Genomic DNA, 17,634 nt, shown 5'->3' on the forward strand with positions numbered 1-17,634 from the left:
GTGTCTGTGTAAATGTCGATCTAGAAATAAAAGCCAGGTGTGAATGACTAGTTTCCTGCACCCCTTAATCAGTGTCTGGATGCCCCCGCTTCACAATATCTAAAGCAGAACCCCCATTCACCTGCGCTCCGGCGTCATGACGTCACGTTGCCCTAGTAACGTGACGTCACATGACCTCACAGCGTCATTTTGATGCCGCGTTGCCATGGCGACGCAGGAAGGAAGCCGCCGGAGCCTAGGTAAGTGAAGGTTTACAGAGGCCCTGCAGCTCCCCCGGCACTTAATTTAAGTGCCTTCGGGAAGCGCGCGGGGCCTCTGTAAACCCCACGCCCCCCAGACGGCAGTCTTGCGCCCCGCGTGGGGGTCGCGCCCCCCAGTTTGCGCACCGCTGTTCTAGAAATCCAATCGGATAAGGCTCTTTCTGCACGCTTTTGCACAACTCCCAGCTACTAGAATATCCCCCTGTGTCTATCCAAGAGGAGGTTTTAGTGTACTGACAAAAAACATCCCAAAATAAATTGTAATTAAGGCTGCAAGGTGTCACTGTATATAGAACATAGATCCAGTAGCACTCTCATTGTAAAAGACTCATCTCTATCCCCCCACAAATAAGCAGGGGGACCCATTCAAAGCCCATAATGTGTATGTCTGAAGCATTAAAGCAAAGTGCAGTGCTGTACCAAAGTAGTAGTTTAGTTTAGACTGCCCTTGAATGGAGTTGAACACTTCCCCAGTGCTGGAATTAGACATAAAAGGTCTATGCAGCAACATAGAGTAATTGTGTTTAGACGCATGGCTCTATTTTTTGGAGCAGAGCCGCAGCATATATACTGTAAGAACAGTTTCTTACTTCTGACGCGGTATGTTAGACTTATGGCACTTCAGATATGGAGGATTGTTTTGGGCAAATAAAAGGTTAAAAAAAAGTATCAGAGAAATGCAACTTGTGACGCATCTCATTTTAATCTGTGCACCATGTAACTGCCCCCAACTCATCCTACTCACTCTCCCCAAGGTGCAAATTGGGGCAGAGACGCAGAATGTGATACATCTGATTATAATCTGTGCACCATGTAACTCCCCCCAACTCCTTCTACTGACTCTCCCCAAGGTGCAAGCTGGGGCAGAGACGCAGACTGTGATACATCTCATTATAATCTGTGTGCCATGTAACTCCTCCCCAACTCCTCCTACTGACTCTCCCCAAGGTGCATGCTGGGGCAGAGACGCAGACTGTGATACATCTCATTATAATCTGTGATACTTTATCTTGCCATGAAGTCAATGCATTTGAACCCAGTGATACAGTATGTTGATCCCACTGCTGTCAGTGGCACTGTCCATATGTGTACTTGTGTCACCCAATGTATGTAATACAATGTATCACAGTAGCTGTGATTTTTATGACTGCTACTCAAGTTAACCACTTCTCAACCACTTGAAATTAAATGTCAACAGTAGCTGATTTCTCTATTATGACATCACGAGACAGTATCATTGAGCCTCCTAGGAGATGCCAGCAGCAGTGTTCTGTAATGACATCATGGAATCGCCTTAGAGACTGAGATAAATACACAAATGTAAACTTGTTTGTGCGTGACTTGAATTAGTTCCCGAAGGAAACCGTTAGTTTTGTGGACATCTCAGAGATAGGAAAAGAGTGGCGCTGTACAGAGAGACTAATTATCTCCACCTTAACTCTGTATCATGGCAGGTAGGAAGCAACGTGACCTTTACATACCCAAAAAGAAATGGATAATATCTATATTTCTGAACTGTTTACTTTCACAATGTTTTATGGGGTACAGAACAGATAACATGACTCCTATCAATGGATGGGAGAAAGAAGACGGATGGGGTGGGGGGCGGGGGGGAGGGACGGAGGTAGACAACACCCAGGGGGGTTAGGTACCTGGCCTTAATTGGATAATATTTTTTTTTATAAATGTCAAAACTGATTTATTATAGATACATACACACATATTTGTTTTATTGTATTTACTTTTATATCTGGCTTGTAATTCAAAATCTTAAATGATTTGAACAGTAATGTATAGAAAAGAACACATGTACTGTATACATAAATGTCAAAGCGGCAAACGTCTATGGGATCTATGGGATAGTAAAAAAAGACACAGGAACCTTAGTGTATACAGTAGGATTAGTTATGTATAAGGCATGCTTTTTCCTTGCCCTAAGTTTAGGTCAATAACTATTGGACCAATTCTACACCGTGGGGTGTAATGTTCGACTACTTTCAGCCATATCCTTAAATTATTGTCTACAGCAGTGTTTTTCAACCACGGATCCTAGGAACCCTAGGATTCCCCGGGCATCCCTAAAGGGTTCGCTGTAATTTTTAGGTCATTTTAAAATTGTACTTAATACAGAAGAATTTACAGTACAATGCATCTTATCTCAAACGCGCTATTGGAGAGGGTTGGGGTTCCTTACAATGCATCTGATCTCAGACGCGCTATTAGAGAGGGTTGGGGCTCCTTACAATGCATCTGATCTCAGAAGCGCTATTAGAGAGGATTGGGGTTCCTCACACTTCATCTGATCTCAGACGCACTATTAGATAGGGTTGGGGTATATTACAATGCATCTCATCTTAGACTCGTTGTTAGAGAGGGTTGGGGTCCCTCAGAATTTCACATATGGTTCCTTAACCAAAAAAAGGTTGGAAACCACTACTCTACAGTAATACAAAGGCCCCAAAAAAGACAAAGCCACAAAACGAGGGCAGAATCTGCCACTTGATTTACAGATATAGCTGACCTGAGTGCTCCTCCAGATACCTCAATATACCAGACGTCTCAGAATACCACACCATAATATTACCACAAAATACTACAGTAGGAACAGGCAATTTTTATGTTTTTATTTTTATTTTTAAAGATCCAGTTCCGAAAGCTATGGTACATCTATATTTGTCATTGTGTTCATAGGTGGACATGAAAGCAGGTGATGGACTGCACAAGTTTTATATGCCAGTTGCCACTTTGTGTTGAAAACTACCTAGAAATAGTTTTCTGTCTGTGTTACATCCCAACACATCATATATGTATATGTATATGTATAAATATATATCTATATATATATTTATAGATTAAACCCCATATATTGAGCTAAAATGTACGGGTGCTCTGGTGTTTCAATACATAGCAATGCTATAGAAGGCAATCATGGAGCTTGCTTAAAAATGTATTTAAATATTGAAACTTCTGACCACTATTGATCAGAGTAGTGGTATGTAACATTGATAATCAAATAAATGTGTTTTCCCAGCAAGCCATTATCCCTGTTAGTGCTTGCTATTCATAACAAAACAAAGACCACCAAAAACTTTATTCAAAACCAGAACCAAAACCCCAAATATTTTAAAGGCAAAATAAAAATACCAAGCCAAGTGAGCATCTCTATGTATTTCATATGTATTTGATATCAAGAATATCTTTTAGCAGGTCTGTTAAAGCAGTCCTAACCCCCCAAAGTCAGGCTTTCAGGATATCCCAGCTTCAGCGGAGGTGGCTCAATCCGTCCCTGCTTCAGCACAGCTCGCTCAATCAGTCCCTGCTTCAGCACAGGTGACTCAATCAGAGGCTGATTGAGTGATTGGGCCACCTGTGCTAAAGCTGGAATATCCTGAAAAGTTGACCTATTGTGGGGGGTTTGATGACTGGAGTTGAGTCCCCGTGTGTTAAAGAAATGTGCCTTGATTGTGCTTTTCTGGCCCTTCACTTTTACCTTTCTTCCTTACAGATCAGTTTTTAAATTCCTCTGCTGTGAACCCTCCACCGACCTGCAGTGCTCCTGCAGTCACCACTGCTTACCCTTCATGGAGCAACAGCTTCCACCCAGTAGGGAGGAATACAGAAGTCTACAGACATGGGGCCCAAGGCATGATTTTGCAACAAGGGTCTGCAGGAACACCAATGTATCTACAGCAGATCCCACAGGCAACACGCGCTTACCCTCGTGTATCGGACATGAACGGAGGATTCTACCACACTGCTACAGGAGGATACACAGGATTTGCAGGACAGGTTAGGGGAGAAGCCACAACGCAGCCTGTTACTTTCCGTCCCAACACACATTTGGAAAGACGTGCTACAATAGGGCCTTGTATAATGGCCACCCAGTATGCACAACTTCAGCAGCCACCATTCATACCCCTTAGAGGAATGCAGACCTTACAAGGTGAGATATGGAGAATCTTTACTAATCATTGTTCAAAATCTTCTCCTTGACCGATACCATTACCTGTTATAAAGATCTTTAATTACGGTCATTCGCCACTGTAGTGTTACAAATATATAGAACTCTACAGTATGTAGTCCTCGCCAATACTGAAGGGATTAAGCATGTGTTTGCTTTTCTTCCTTTGTGTTATTATGTACAATGTGTTGGTATTTATGATAATTGATTATTTCTCCTTTTTGATTTTGTTACAGTGTGTCAGACCTCGCTTGGAGCCCAACATATTTCCCAGGCCAGTTTAATTACACAAGGAGCAGTTCAGCTTGCTGCTAATGAAAAAAGTGAACCACCTCTAATGTACCCAACTCAACCAGCTCGGAAGCTGAGCCACCTCTCAAAGTTACATATTGATGTGCAAAGCAACAAAGAGTTATATGTGCCAGTGTGGAAAAGGGGTGGGTTAAAAGATATGGCGAAGAGATCTTCAGAGGTGAAGGCCCCCTCACATATTGCTCAGAAGGTTCGTAATAACGTGCTGAGTTCAGTGAAGACTGAGTGTCCGTCAAAGTCTGAGGGGGTACCAAAGTGCTCCAAAGTGGAAACAAAGAAGAAAAAGATCCTTTATTCAGCTGCAAAGGATCAAGTCCCTCAAACTGCACTGCAAAAGAAGGTAAAACCAATGTCAAAGCCAGTAAATCATTCTTCTGCTCCTATACCAGGGAAGTCACCCCATGGCCCACAATCTGGTGACGAGGCTGTTCTGTTAAAAAAGATGAAACGTGTTTGTCTCTCAGGTGCCCACATTTCCAATAAGGTATCTGAAAAGATGCTGCAAAGCCGCGAAGGTTCAATGGATGCAAAGACACCTGCTGTTACTCATATTAATCCTAAACTGAAGAAAACTCAGGAGATAGGGATCAAACGTAAAGATGCAAAGACTCCTGCAGTTACTCATAGTCCTGAGCGGAAGACACCTCAGGAGATGGGGATCAAACGTAAATATGCAAAAACTCCTGCAGTTACTCATAGTCCTGAGCGGAAGACACCTCAGGAGATCGGGATCAAACGTAAATATGCAAAAACACCTGCTGTTACTCATAGTCCTGAGCGGAAGACACCTCAAGAGATGGGGATCAAACGTAAACAGAACAGCAATATTAAGCAGCTAGTGAAGAAAACAAAGAACCAGACCAGCGTTTTCAGTTTTGAGCAAGCGCTGGCTTGTGGTACTGATAATAACCCCAAAGCTCTCAAAAGAAAAAGTGCTAATCAGCCTGGAGTGAATTCAGAAGTTCTTGGGAAGGGCAAGAAGTCATTGGAACCTTCTGAACAAGGAAAGGTGAAAGCCCATCACAGCAACCTCAGCCTCCAAATGATTAACTCTGTTCAAGTATTTCACCCATTGGGTAAAAAAGCAGGTCCCACAGGTCCAGGGGCACCCGCAGAATCCATTACACTTGGAAATAAGCTTGGACCAATGCAAGGACGCCAAAGCCAGACTTCTGCTTCTCATGTTCAGTGGTCTCTTACTGATGCGATTAAAAGGTTCATGGCCAAAAAACAGGACAGTATTTCTGGAATTAAAGGTGTCGGTATTAATGCCAGGCCTAGGCTATTTAAAATACATGAGTACACAAGACCTGACATTAAAACCAGTGAAATTAAACAACATGGGGAAAACAAAGCTTCAGTTATAGAGAATCCCAAACACTTCCCAGTGATATCCATAGAACAGGAAGCTGCAGTAAGATGCATTGAAAAGGTCAGCCAAACCACTATCCCCATTCCAGTTCCTGGCATTAAAACCAGTGAAATCAAACAATGTGGGGAAAACAAAGCTTCAGTTATAGAGAATCCCAAACACTTCCCAGTGATATCCATAGAACAGGAAGCTGCAGTAAGATGCATTGAAAAGGTGAGCCAAACCACTATCCCCATTCCAGCTCCTGGCATTAAAACCAGTGAAATCAAACAACGTGGGGAAAACAAAGCTTCAGTTATAGAGAATCCCAAACACTTCCCAGTGATATCCATAGAACGGAAAGCTGCAGTGACATGCATTAAAAAGGTCAGCCAAACCACTATCCCCATTCAAGCTCCTTTCAACCAGAAGCACCAGCTTTCTAACCTGCAGCTTCCTATCAATGTACCCAGCAGAGTGGACAACTTCACTCCATCCTTCTGTCAACAGCCTCTCCAAGAGCTTGAGGTTTCCATACCTATTCCACCAGAACAGAGAGAGGAGAGAGAGGCTATGAAAAGGAAATCACAACTGGAGAGGGAGTAAGCCTGTCAACATACCTCCAAGGGGAGGCTACAGTGCTTTGTTCAGAGGCAGAAGGATCATAACATCTCTAAACGTTACGGATACCCACCATCCAGACTTATTTCCCCCATGAGATACTTAAGCCCTAAAAAAACAAAAAAAAACCCTGACTAATCTGTAACTGATGCCAAGCTCTGTGACTATCTGTAAATAAGATTTATATTTATAAGTCAGTTTGTAACATATTTTACTAAGAATATATTTAAAACTCTTCAATAAAATGTATCTATTTTCAATTGAACTCTTTATTTACTAAAGAAACTATTTACAAATGCCAAGGGTTATTGAAATTCTGCAAATTAACTTTAGATTACCCTCTTGATGATACGAGAGAGAGAGAGAGAGAGAGAGAGAGAGAGAGAGAGAGAGAGAGAGAGAGAGAGAGAGAGAGAGAGAAGTAAGTCGGACCCCACTTATGAGAGAGAAACAGATAAATATTTAACTATATGCTTTGTCATGTTGTATGTTGTATGTATGTATGTACTGTATGTCTTTATTTATATAGCGCCATTTATGTAGAAAGCGCTTCACCGCAGTAATACACGTGACAATCATATAAATAATACAAATAACAGATCATGGGAATAAGTGCTTCAGACATAAAAGTAACATTTAGGAAAAGGAGTCCCTGCTCTGAAGAGCTTACAATCTAATTGGTAGGTAGAACATACAGAGACAGTAGGACGGCGTTCTGGTAAGTGCGTCTGCAATGGGCCAAGCTTTTTGTATGCGGTCTATAGTATCAGCCTCGGAGCTACTCACATGCTTCTTTAAGCAGATGTGTTAGAATGTGGGTCTTAAAGGTGGATAGAGAAGGTGCTAGTCGGGTATTGATGGGAAGGGCACTCCAGAGGTGAGGGCAGTCAGTGAGAAAGGTTTAAGGCGAGAGAGGGCTTTAGATACAAAAGGGGTAGACAGAAGACATCATTGGGCGGATCGCAAGAGTCGGGATGGTGCATAGCGAGAAATTAGAGCTGAGCTGTAAGGAGGGGCAGAAGAGTGTAAAGCTTTAAAAGTGAGGAGGAGAATTGAGTGTGAGATACGGGATTTGATAGGAAGCCAGGAGAGGGATTTCAGCAGGGGAGACGCTGAGACAGATTTAGGAAAGAGTAGAGTGATTCTGGCAGCAGCGTTTAGGATAGATTGTAGGGGAGACAGGTGAGAGGCAGTAAGGCCGGACAGCAGAAGGTTCCAGTATTTGAGATGGTAGAGAATGAGGGTCTGTGTCAGAGTTTTAGCTGTCGAGCAACAGTGGAAGGGCGTATCTTGCGGAAGAAAAAATGACAGGTTTAGCTACCTTTTGAATGTGAGAGAGGAGTCTGTGACCCCCAGGGCAGCGTGCTTGGGCTACTGCATGTATAGTAGTTCTTCCAACAGTAATGTGGAAGGTGGTAGTAGGGCCAGGTTTGGCATGAAATATAAGGAGTTCTGTTTTTGACATGTTAAATTTAAGTCGGCGGAGGATCATGTTGCATTGGGCTTCTCTTCCTTGTGTTTATACTGTACAATGTCACATACCCAGTAGCACTCCTTAAGACAAATATATATGGTGAGGTGGGTCTGGGGTTGAGTTTACATGGGTTTGTGTGCGCAGATTTAAATTGTTTGGAGGTCTGTGACTCCTCCCCGTTTCCAAACTTACTCTGCCCACCTTTAAAGCAGCAGTCCAAGCTGTCGTTTAAAAAAAAAAAATCCCTTTGATATGTGCATCAATACAATCCACACATTGATAAGTAATTAGCTAAGTTGCGATTGATCGGTGAAGATTCGGCTCGGGGGTTGACTAAATGGTTGCCAGTGCAGCAGAAGAGGACCAAAAATGCAAAGTTCTCTGGGGTGATCATGTGACCAGGCAGTCACTGGATACAATTGAGTTTTGCACAGCTAGGGAGAGGGCAGTGTTCAAAAAAAGGGGGGGGGGTTTGCCAGAGCCTGTTTCAAAATAGGAAGGGGATGTGACTTTGTAAATGGTTGCTATAGAAACAAAAAATGATTGTTACATTATGATACATTAAAATTTTAATTCAGAGTTGTTTAAAAAAAAGTACTACTACTAGTAGCATTATACTAAAAAATAATACAGATGCACAGTAATACCCTCTATAGATATACCAAGAATTGTTAAGTGTGAGTGTGTGTGTGAGTTTATGACATGTGGAAGGAAGGTGGAGGGGTGAGAGTCATGGCGAGGGGAGGGGGGTGAAGGAGAGACATGGCGAGGGGAGGGGGGTGAAAGAGACATGGCGAGGGGAGGAGGGTGAAAGAGAGACATAGGTAGGGGGTGATATAGAGACATGGGAATGGGTTTAAAAGAGAGACATGGGGAGGGGTGAAAGAGACATGGGGAGTGGGTGAAAGAGACATGGGGAGTGGGTGAAAGAGTCATGGGGAGCGGCGGTGAAGAGACATGGGAACAGGGGTAAAGAGACATGGGGAGCAGGGGTGAAGAGACATGGGAGCAGGGGTGAAGAGACATTGGGAGGGGAGGGTGAAAGAGACATGGGGAGGTGATCGAGAGACATTTAGAGGGGGGGTGATAGAGAGACATTTGGAGGGGGGGGATGATAGAGAAACACGGGGAGGGGGTGCAAGAGACATAGAGAGGGGGGTGAAAGAGAGCCATGGGGTGGGGCGTGAAAAAGAGACATGGGGAGAGGGGTGAAAGAGACATGGGGAGGGAGGCGATAGAGAGACATGGGGGGATGAAAGAGACATGGGGAGGGAGGGTGAAAGAAAGCCATGGGGAGGGTGGGTCCATGATCCTCAGTTGCTGGAAGAGTGGGCCCGGGTGAGTAGTTTTTTCTTCTTCACAGGTCCGGGAGATGTTGATCAGACGGCTTCTTAGGGTCAAATAAGACATGACAGACCTTATATAAGGCCTGTGACATCACATTTGACTGACAAATGATATATCCACCAATCTAATTGGTGGATGTACCATGTGATGGCTTCCATTTTATTTTTTGGCAGAAATGACATCATCTTAAGTGATTGGATAATAAAGGAACTATTGGATCTCAATATAAATGTAGAAAATATGCAGGGCCAAAGCTATGACAATGCTGCAAATATGCGGGGAAAGCATAATGGAGTTCAAAGACATGTTGAACATGAACCCACGTGCGTTTTATGTACCATGTAGTTCTCATTATTTGAACCTAGTGGTTAACAACACTGCCAAACCCAATGTAGGTGCCATTTAATTTTTGGGCTTAATTCAACCGTTGTATAATTTCTTCCCCAGGTCCACCAACAGATAAATCATTCTTTTAAAATCCTTACCCAATTTAACACTAAAGAGAGTCTGTGAAACATGTTGGGAGCCTCGTATTGATGCAGTTAGACCAATTCGATACCACCTGGGAGCGCTCTATGTTGCATTAGTGTATATTAAAGAAGATGTGACATTTAAAAGTGAACATCATGGCCCCCAGAGTAGAGCTGTTGCGTACACTCTCGCAAAATGTATTTGTGACTATAAATTCATATGTTGTGTAATATTTTGGTATGACATATTAAGTACAATCAATCCAGTGAACAAGCAGTCTATAAACTATGACAAAAACAAGTCCAAAGACCAAATCTGGGGCTCCAAAAAACAATCCCAACAGTAGATTTTGGGCCCTGTTTGTTTAAATCAAAAACACTACAGTAATGTCCAAGCCTTTGTCTCATAAATAGAGAGGTATCCTTACCAACTCCACTTATAAATGGTGTAAATGATCAGTCTAGGGGTTTACAGTATATACATGTAGAAAAGATGGCGCCTAGCTGGTTCTGCTCTGTTATTGAGCTATCACAAATCAGCTGTAAATGTTCACATGGAATGGCACCTAGTTAACTTTTTAAATCAATAACTGTAGACTTGCTAGTCGGCCAATATCATAGACTCTATCCTCAATAATAACAAAGTTCATTACAAGCGACTCTACGGAAAAACTCTTCGCCAGGCCATTTTGGATGACACCAAAGGAGATTATGAAACCAAAGGGTGCATCAGTTCAATCCTGCTCCTGTGGGTTGCTGCAGGGCACCTTTTGGTGTGTTGTTCGCTAGGGAGATAGTACAAAGTGAAAAATGTGCGATGCACAACCGGAACGAAAAAATAAATGAACTGGAGAGAGTGTACAGTAACTACACAATTTGCTTTTAATAACTCATCTAATCAAATGACCGGCAACAAAAGCGCGCGCACACAGAGGTTTTCAAACATCTCTATGGAGCTTGGTCCCACCCCCCGTTCGTGTCACGTGTCACTCACGCGCGGCGCGCTCACGGGACGATCGTGCACCACTCCCCAGCTGCGACACAACACCCGTAACAATGCCCACCTGTCTCCTGCGCTCTGCGTCCAATCACAGCTCCCGCGGGGGCCACACCTCCGTTCCGCCTCTCACTTTCATTGCTCCAGTCCTCCTATTTAATCTCTGCTTGCTCAGTTACACATTGCTGAGCATAGACCATAGTAGCCTTGTGTTCCTACATTCCTGCTTTGCCTTGCCTCTCTTGCTTTCAGTTTGACCTCATGTGTACCGACACGGCTAGACTCTTGGACGCTCTCTGTATAACGACCCCAGCTTGCCCTCGACTACCTGCATCTCTCCATCCCTGACCACGGATATAGGACATTCTTTTAACCCACCAGCTCCAACCCTCGACCTCGGCACAACGGACATCTACCGTTACTGGCTCCTCCCCATGACCGCGGCAAGTATCTGGACTACCCTCTCTCTCCAACCCCGACCCGGCTACGCTGACAATCCAGGCGTGCCTCCACTGCTGTGGGTGCGCAGTTTCTACTTTCCCACCTCAGTACCGGGGGTCCGCCTTGTTCGTGGTGAGTGCAAGGGTCACAATTAGAGAGGGTTGGGGTTCCTTACAATGCATCTGATCTCAGACGCGCTATTAGAGAGGGTTGGGGCTCCTTTGAATGCATCTGATCTCAGACGCGCTATTAGAGAAAGTTGGGATTCCTTACAATGCAGATTTCAGACGCGCTGTTAGAGAGGGTTGGGGCTCCTTACAATGTATTTGATCAATGCATTGTAAGGAACCCCAACCCTCTCTAGTGTGTATTTGTGAACTGTAAGGTGCTTGACTAATACACTGGAAGAATATCATTGTTTTCGATTAAAAATATCAAAGAATGTGTTACTTTAACGAGCGCTTTCTCTTTTTTTGAATCTCCAATATACTATTTGCCAAGTGGGACTGATGAAATCACCAAAAACTACTGTAGCAGGTCCCCTTTGGTTGTCAATACGTTACTTTGAAGTGGAAGGGAGAGACCTACTGAGGCCAATATACTAAGCATCGCAAACTGAGCGGGGGGAGGGGTGGAGGGTTTCGGCGCATGTCAAACTTCAATTGCACTCGTGTACTAAGTTCAAATTTCTCCATCTGCGCCCAGCCCCAAAATACTGTTTAGCGCACAGAAATGGATTGCACTTGGTGTATAAAAGTCAATGGTACATACTAATATCTATATAAATATATACAGTGTTCGACAAATCACCCAAAAATCTACTCGCCCAACCAAAAAATCTACTCGCCACCTAGTCCCGCCCCCAACCCCGCCCCTAGTCCCGCCCCCAACCCCGCCCCCAACCCCGCTTTAAAATAAAACATATGAATAAAATCCATTTAAATGACAAATATATTTATTGTATTACATTATACTACAATTAGCCCTTGTTACGTGTGTGTGTGTGTGTGTCTGTGTAAATGTCGATCTAGAAATAAAAGCCAGGTGTGAATGACTAGTTTCCTGCACCCCTTAATCAGTGTCTGGATGCCCCCGCTTCACAATATCTAAAGCAGAACCCCCATTCACCTGCGCTCCGGCGTCATGACGTCACGTTGCCCTAGTAACGTGACGTCACATGACCTCACAGCGTCATTTTGATGCCGCGTTGCCATGGCGACGCAGGAAGGAAGCCGCCGGAGCCTAGGTAAGTGAAGGTTTACAGAGGCCCTGCAGCTCCCCCGGCACTTAATTTAAGTGCCTTCGGGAAGCGCGCGGGGCCTCTGTAAACCCCACGCCCCCCAGACGGCAGTCTTGCGCCCCGCGTGGGGGTCGCGCCCCCCAGTTTGCGCACCGCTGTTCTAGAAATCCAATCGGATAAGGCTCTTTCTGCACGCTTTTGCACAACTCCCAGCTACTAGAATATCCCCCTGTGTCTATCCAAGAGGAGGTTTTAGTGTACTGACAAAAAACATCCCAAAATAAATTGTAATTAAGGCTGCGAGGTGTCACTGTATATAGAACATAGATCCAGTAGCACTCTCATTGTAAAAGACTCATCTCTATCCCCCCACAAATAAGCAGGGGGACCCATTCAAAGCCCATAATGTGTATGTCTGAAGCATTAAAGCAAAGTGCAGTGCTGTACCAAAGTAGTAGTTTAGTTTAGACTGCCCTTGAATGGAGTTGAACACTTCCCCAGTGCTGGAATTAGACATAAAAGGTCTATGCAGCAACATAGAGTAGTTGTGTTTAGACGCATGGCTCTATTTTTTGGAGCAGAGCCGCAGCATATATACTGTAAGAACAGTTTCTTACTTCTGACGCGGTATGTTAGACTTATGGCACTTCAGATATGGAGGATTGTTTTGGGCAAATAAAAGGTTAAAAAAAAGTATCAGAGAAATGCAACTTGTGACGCATCTCATTTTAATCTGTGCACCATGTAACTGCCCCCAACTCATCCTACTCACTCTCCCCAAGGTGCAAATTGGGGCAGAGACGCAGAATGTGATACATCTGATTATAATCCGTGCACCATGTAACTCCCCCCAACTCCTTCTACTGACTCTCCCCAAGGTGCAAGCTGGGGCAGAGACGCAGACTGTGATACATCTCATTATAATCTGTGTGCCATGTAACTCCTCCCCAACTCCTCCTACTGACTCTCCCCAAGGTGCATGCTGGGGCAGAGACGCAGACTGTGATACATCTCATTATAATCTGTGATACTTTATCTTGCCATGAAGTCAATGCATTTGAACCCAGTGATACAGTATGTTGATCCCACTGCTGTCAGTGGCACTGTCCATATGTGTACTTGTGTCACCCAATGTATGTAATACAATGTATCACAGTAGCTGTGATTTTTATGACTGCTACTCAAGTTAACCCCTTCTCAACCACTTGAAATTAAATGTCAACAGTAGCTGATTTCTCTATTATGACATCACGAGACAGTATCATTGAGCCTCCTAGGAGATGCCAGCAGCAGTGTTCTGTAATGACATCATGGAATCGCCTTAGAGACTGAGATAAATACACAAATGTAAACTTGTTTGTGCGTGACTTGAATTAGTTCCCGAAGGAAACCGTTAGTTTTGTGGACATCTCAGAGATAGGAAAAGAGTGGCGCTGTACAGAGAGACTAATTATCTCCACCTTAACTCTGTATCATGGCAGGTAGGAAGCAACGTGACCTTTACATACCCAAAAAGAAATGGATAATATCTATATTTCTGAACTGTTTACTTTCACAATGTTTTATGGGGTACAGAACAGATAACATGACTCCTATCAATGGATGGGAGAAAGAAGACGGATGGGGTGGGGGGCGGGGGGGAGGGACGGAGGTAGACAACACCCAGGGGGGTTAGGTACCTGGCCTTAATTGGATAATATTTTTTTTTATAAATGTCAAAACTGATTTATTATAGATACATACACACATATTTGTTTTATTGTATTTACTTTTATATCTGGCTTGTAATTCAAAATCTTAAATGATTTGAACAGTAATGTATAGAAAAGAACACATGTACTGTATACATAAATGTCAAAGCGGCAAACGTCTATGGGATCTATGGGATAGTAAAAAAAGACACAGGAACCTTAGTGTATACAGTAGGATTAGTTATGTATAAGGCATGCTTTTTCCTTGCCCTAAGTTTAGGTCAATAACTATTGGACCAATTCTACACCGTGGGGTGTAATATTCGACTACTTTCAGCCATATCCTTAAATTATTGTCTACAGCAGTGTTTTTCAACCACGGATCCTAGGAACCCTAGGATTCCCCGGGCATCCCTAAAGGGTTCGCTGTAATTTTTAGGTCATTTTAAAATTGTACTTAATACAGAAGAATTTACAGTACAATGCATCTTATCTCAAACGCGCTATTGGAGAGGGTTGGGGTTCCTTACAATGCATCTGATCTCAGACGCGCTATTAGAGAGGGTTGGGGCTCCTTACAATGCATCTGATCTCAGAAGCGCTATTAGAGAGGATTGGGGTTCCTCACACTTCATCTGATCTCAGACGCACTATTAGATAGGGTTGGGGTATATTACAATGCATCTCATCTTAGACTCGTTGTTAGAGAGGGTTGGGGTCCCTCAGAATTTCACATATGGTTCCTTAACCAAAAAAAGGTTGGAAACCACTACTCTACAGTAATACAAAGGCCCCAAAAAAGACAAAGCCACAAAACGAGGGCAGAATCTGCCACTTGATTTACAGATATAGCTGACCTGAGTGCTCCTCCAGATACCTCAATATACCAGACGTCTCAGAATACCACACCATAATATTACCACAAAATACTACAGTAGGAACAGGCAATTTTTATGTTTTTATTTTTATTTTTAAAGATCCAGTTCCGAAAGCTATGGTACATCTATATTTGTCATTGTGTTCATAGGTGGACATGAAAGCAGGTGATGGACTGCACAAGTTTTATATGCCAGTTGCCACTTTGTGTTGAAAACTACCTAGAAATAGTTTTCTGTCTGTGTTACATCCCAACACATCATATATGTATATGTATATGTATAAATATATATCTATATATATATTTATAGATTAAACCCCATATATTGAGCTAAAATGTACGGGTGCTCTGGTGTTTCAATACATAGCAATGCTATAGAAGGCAATCATGGAGCTTGCTTAAAAATGTATTTAAATATTGAAACTTCTGACCACTATTGATCAGAGTAGTGGTATGTAACATTGATAATCAAATAAATGTGTTTTCCCAGCAAGCCATTATCCCTGTTAGTGCTTGCTATTCATAACAAAACAAAGACCACCAAAAACTTTATTCAAAACCAGAACCAAAACCCCAAATATTTTAAAGGCAAAATAAAAATACCAAGCCAAGTGAGCATCTCTATGTATTTCATATGTATTTGATATCAAGAATATCTTTTAGCAGGTCTGTTAAAGCAGTCCTAACCCCCCAAAGTCAGGCTTTCAGGATATCCCAGCTTCAGCGGAGGTGGCTCAATCCGTCCCTGCTTCAGCACAGCTCGCTCAATCAGTCCCTGCTTCAGCACAGGTGACTCAATCAGAGGCTGATTGAGTGATTGGGCCACCTGTGCTAAAGCTGGAATATCCTGAAAAGTTGACCTATTGTGGGGGGTTTGATGACTGGAGTTGAGTCCCCGTGTGTTAAAGAAATGTGCCTTGATTGTGCTTTTCTGGCCCTTCACTTTTACCTTTCTTCCTTACAGATCAGTTTTTAAATTCCTCTGCTGTGAACCCTCCACCGACCTGCAGTGCTCCTGCAGTCACCACTGCTTACCCTTCATGGAGCAACAGCTTCCACCCAGTAGGGAGGAATACAGAAGTCTACAGACATGGGGCCCAAGGCATGATTTTGCAACAAGGGTCTGCAGGAACACCAATGTATCTACAGCAGATCCCACAGGCAACACGCGCTTACCCTCGTGTATCGGACATGAACGGAGGATTCTACCACACTGCTACAGGAGGATACACAGGATTTGCAGGACAGGTTAGGGGAGAAGCCACAACGCAGCCTGTTACTTTCCGTCCCAACACACATTTGGAAAGACGTGCTACAATAGGGCCTTGTATAATGGCCACCCAGTATGCACAACTTCAGCAGCCACCATTCATACCCCTTAGAGGAATGCAGACCTTACAAGGTGAGATATGGAGAATCTTTACTAATCATTGTTCAAAATCTTCTCCTTGACCGATACCATTACCTGTTATAAAGATCTTTAATTACGGTCATTCGCCACTGTAGTGTTACAAATATATAGAACTCTACAGTATGTAGTCCTCGCCAATACTGAAGGGATTAAGCATGTGTTTGCTTTTCTTCCTTTGTGTTATTATGTACAATGTGTTGGTATTTATGATAATTGATTATTTCTCCTTTTTGATTTTGTTACAGTGTGTCAGACCTCGCTTGGAGCCCAACATATTTCCCAGGCCAGTTTAATTACACAAGGAGCAGTTCAGCTTGCTGCTAATGAAAAAAGTGAACCACCTCTAATGTACCCAACTCAACCAGCTCGGAAGCTGAGCCACCTCTCAAAGTTACATATTGATGTGCAAAGCAACAAAGAGTTATATGTGCCAGTGTGGAAAAGGAGTGGGTTAAAAGATATGGCGAAGAGATCTTCAGAGGTGAAGGCCCCCTCACATATTGCTCAGAAGGTTCGTAATAACGTGCTGAGTTCAGTGAAGACTGAGTGTCCGTCAAAGTCTGAGGGGGTACCAAAGTGCTCCAAAGTGGAAACAAAGAAGAAAAAGATCCTTTATTCAGCTGCAAAGGATCAAGTCCCTCAAACTGCACTGCAAAAGAAGGTAAAACCAATGTCAAAGCCAGTAAATCATTCTTCTGCTCCTATACCAGGGAAGTCACCCCATGGCCCACAATCTGGTGACGAGGCTGTTCTGTTAAAAAAGATGAAACGTGTTTGTCTCTCAGGTGCCCACATTTCCAATAAGGTATCTGAAAAGATGCTGCAAAGCCGTGAAGGTACAATGGATGCAAAGACACCTGCTGTTACTCATATTAATCCTAAACTGAAGAAAACTCAGGAGATAGGGATCAAACGTAAAGATGCAAAGACTCCTGCAGTTACTCATAGTCCTGAGCGGAAGACACCTCAGGAGATGGGGATCAAACGTAAATATGCAAAAATTCCTGCAGTTACTCATAGTCCTGAGCGGAAGACACCTCAGGAGATGGGGATCAAACTTAAAAATGCAAAGACTCCTGCAGTTACTCATTGTCCTGAGCGGAAGACACCTCAGGAGATCGGGATCAAACGTAAATATGCAAAAACACCTGCTGTTACTCATAGTCCTGAGCGGAAGACAC

The sequence above is a fragment of the Ascaphus truei genome, assembly GCF_040206685.1.
Source record: "Ascaphus truei isolate aAscTru1 chromosome 13 unlocalized genomic scaffold, aAscTru1.hap1 SUPER_13_unloc_3, whole genome shotgun sequence".
NCBI classification, from domain to species: Eukaryota; Metazoa; Chordata; class Amphibia; order Anura; family Ascaphidae; genus Ascaphus; species Ascaphus truei.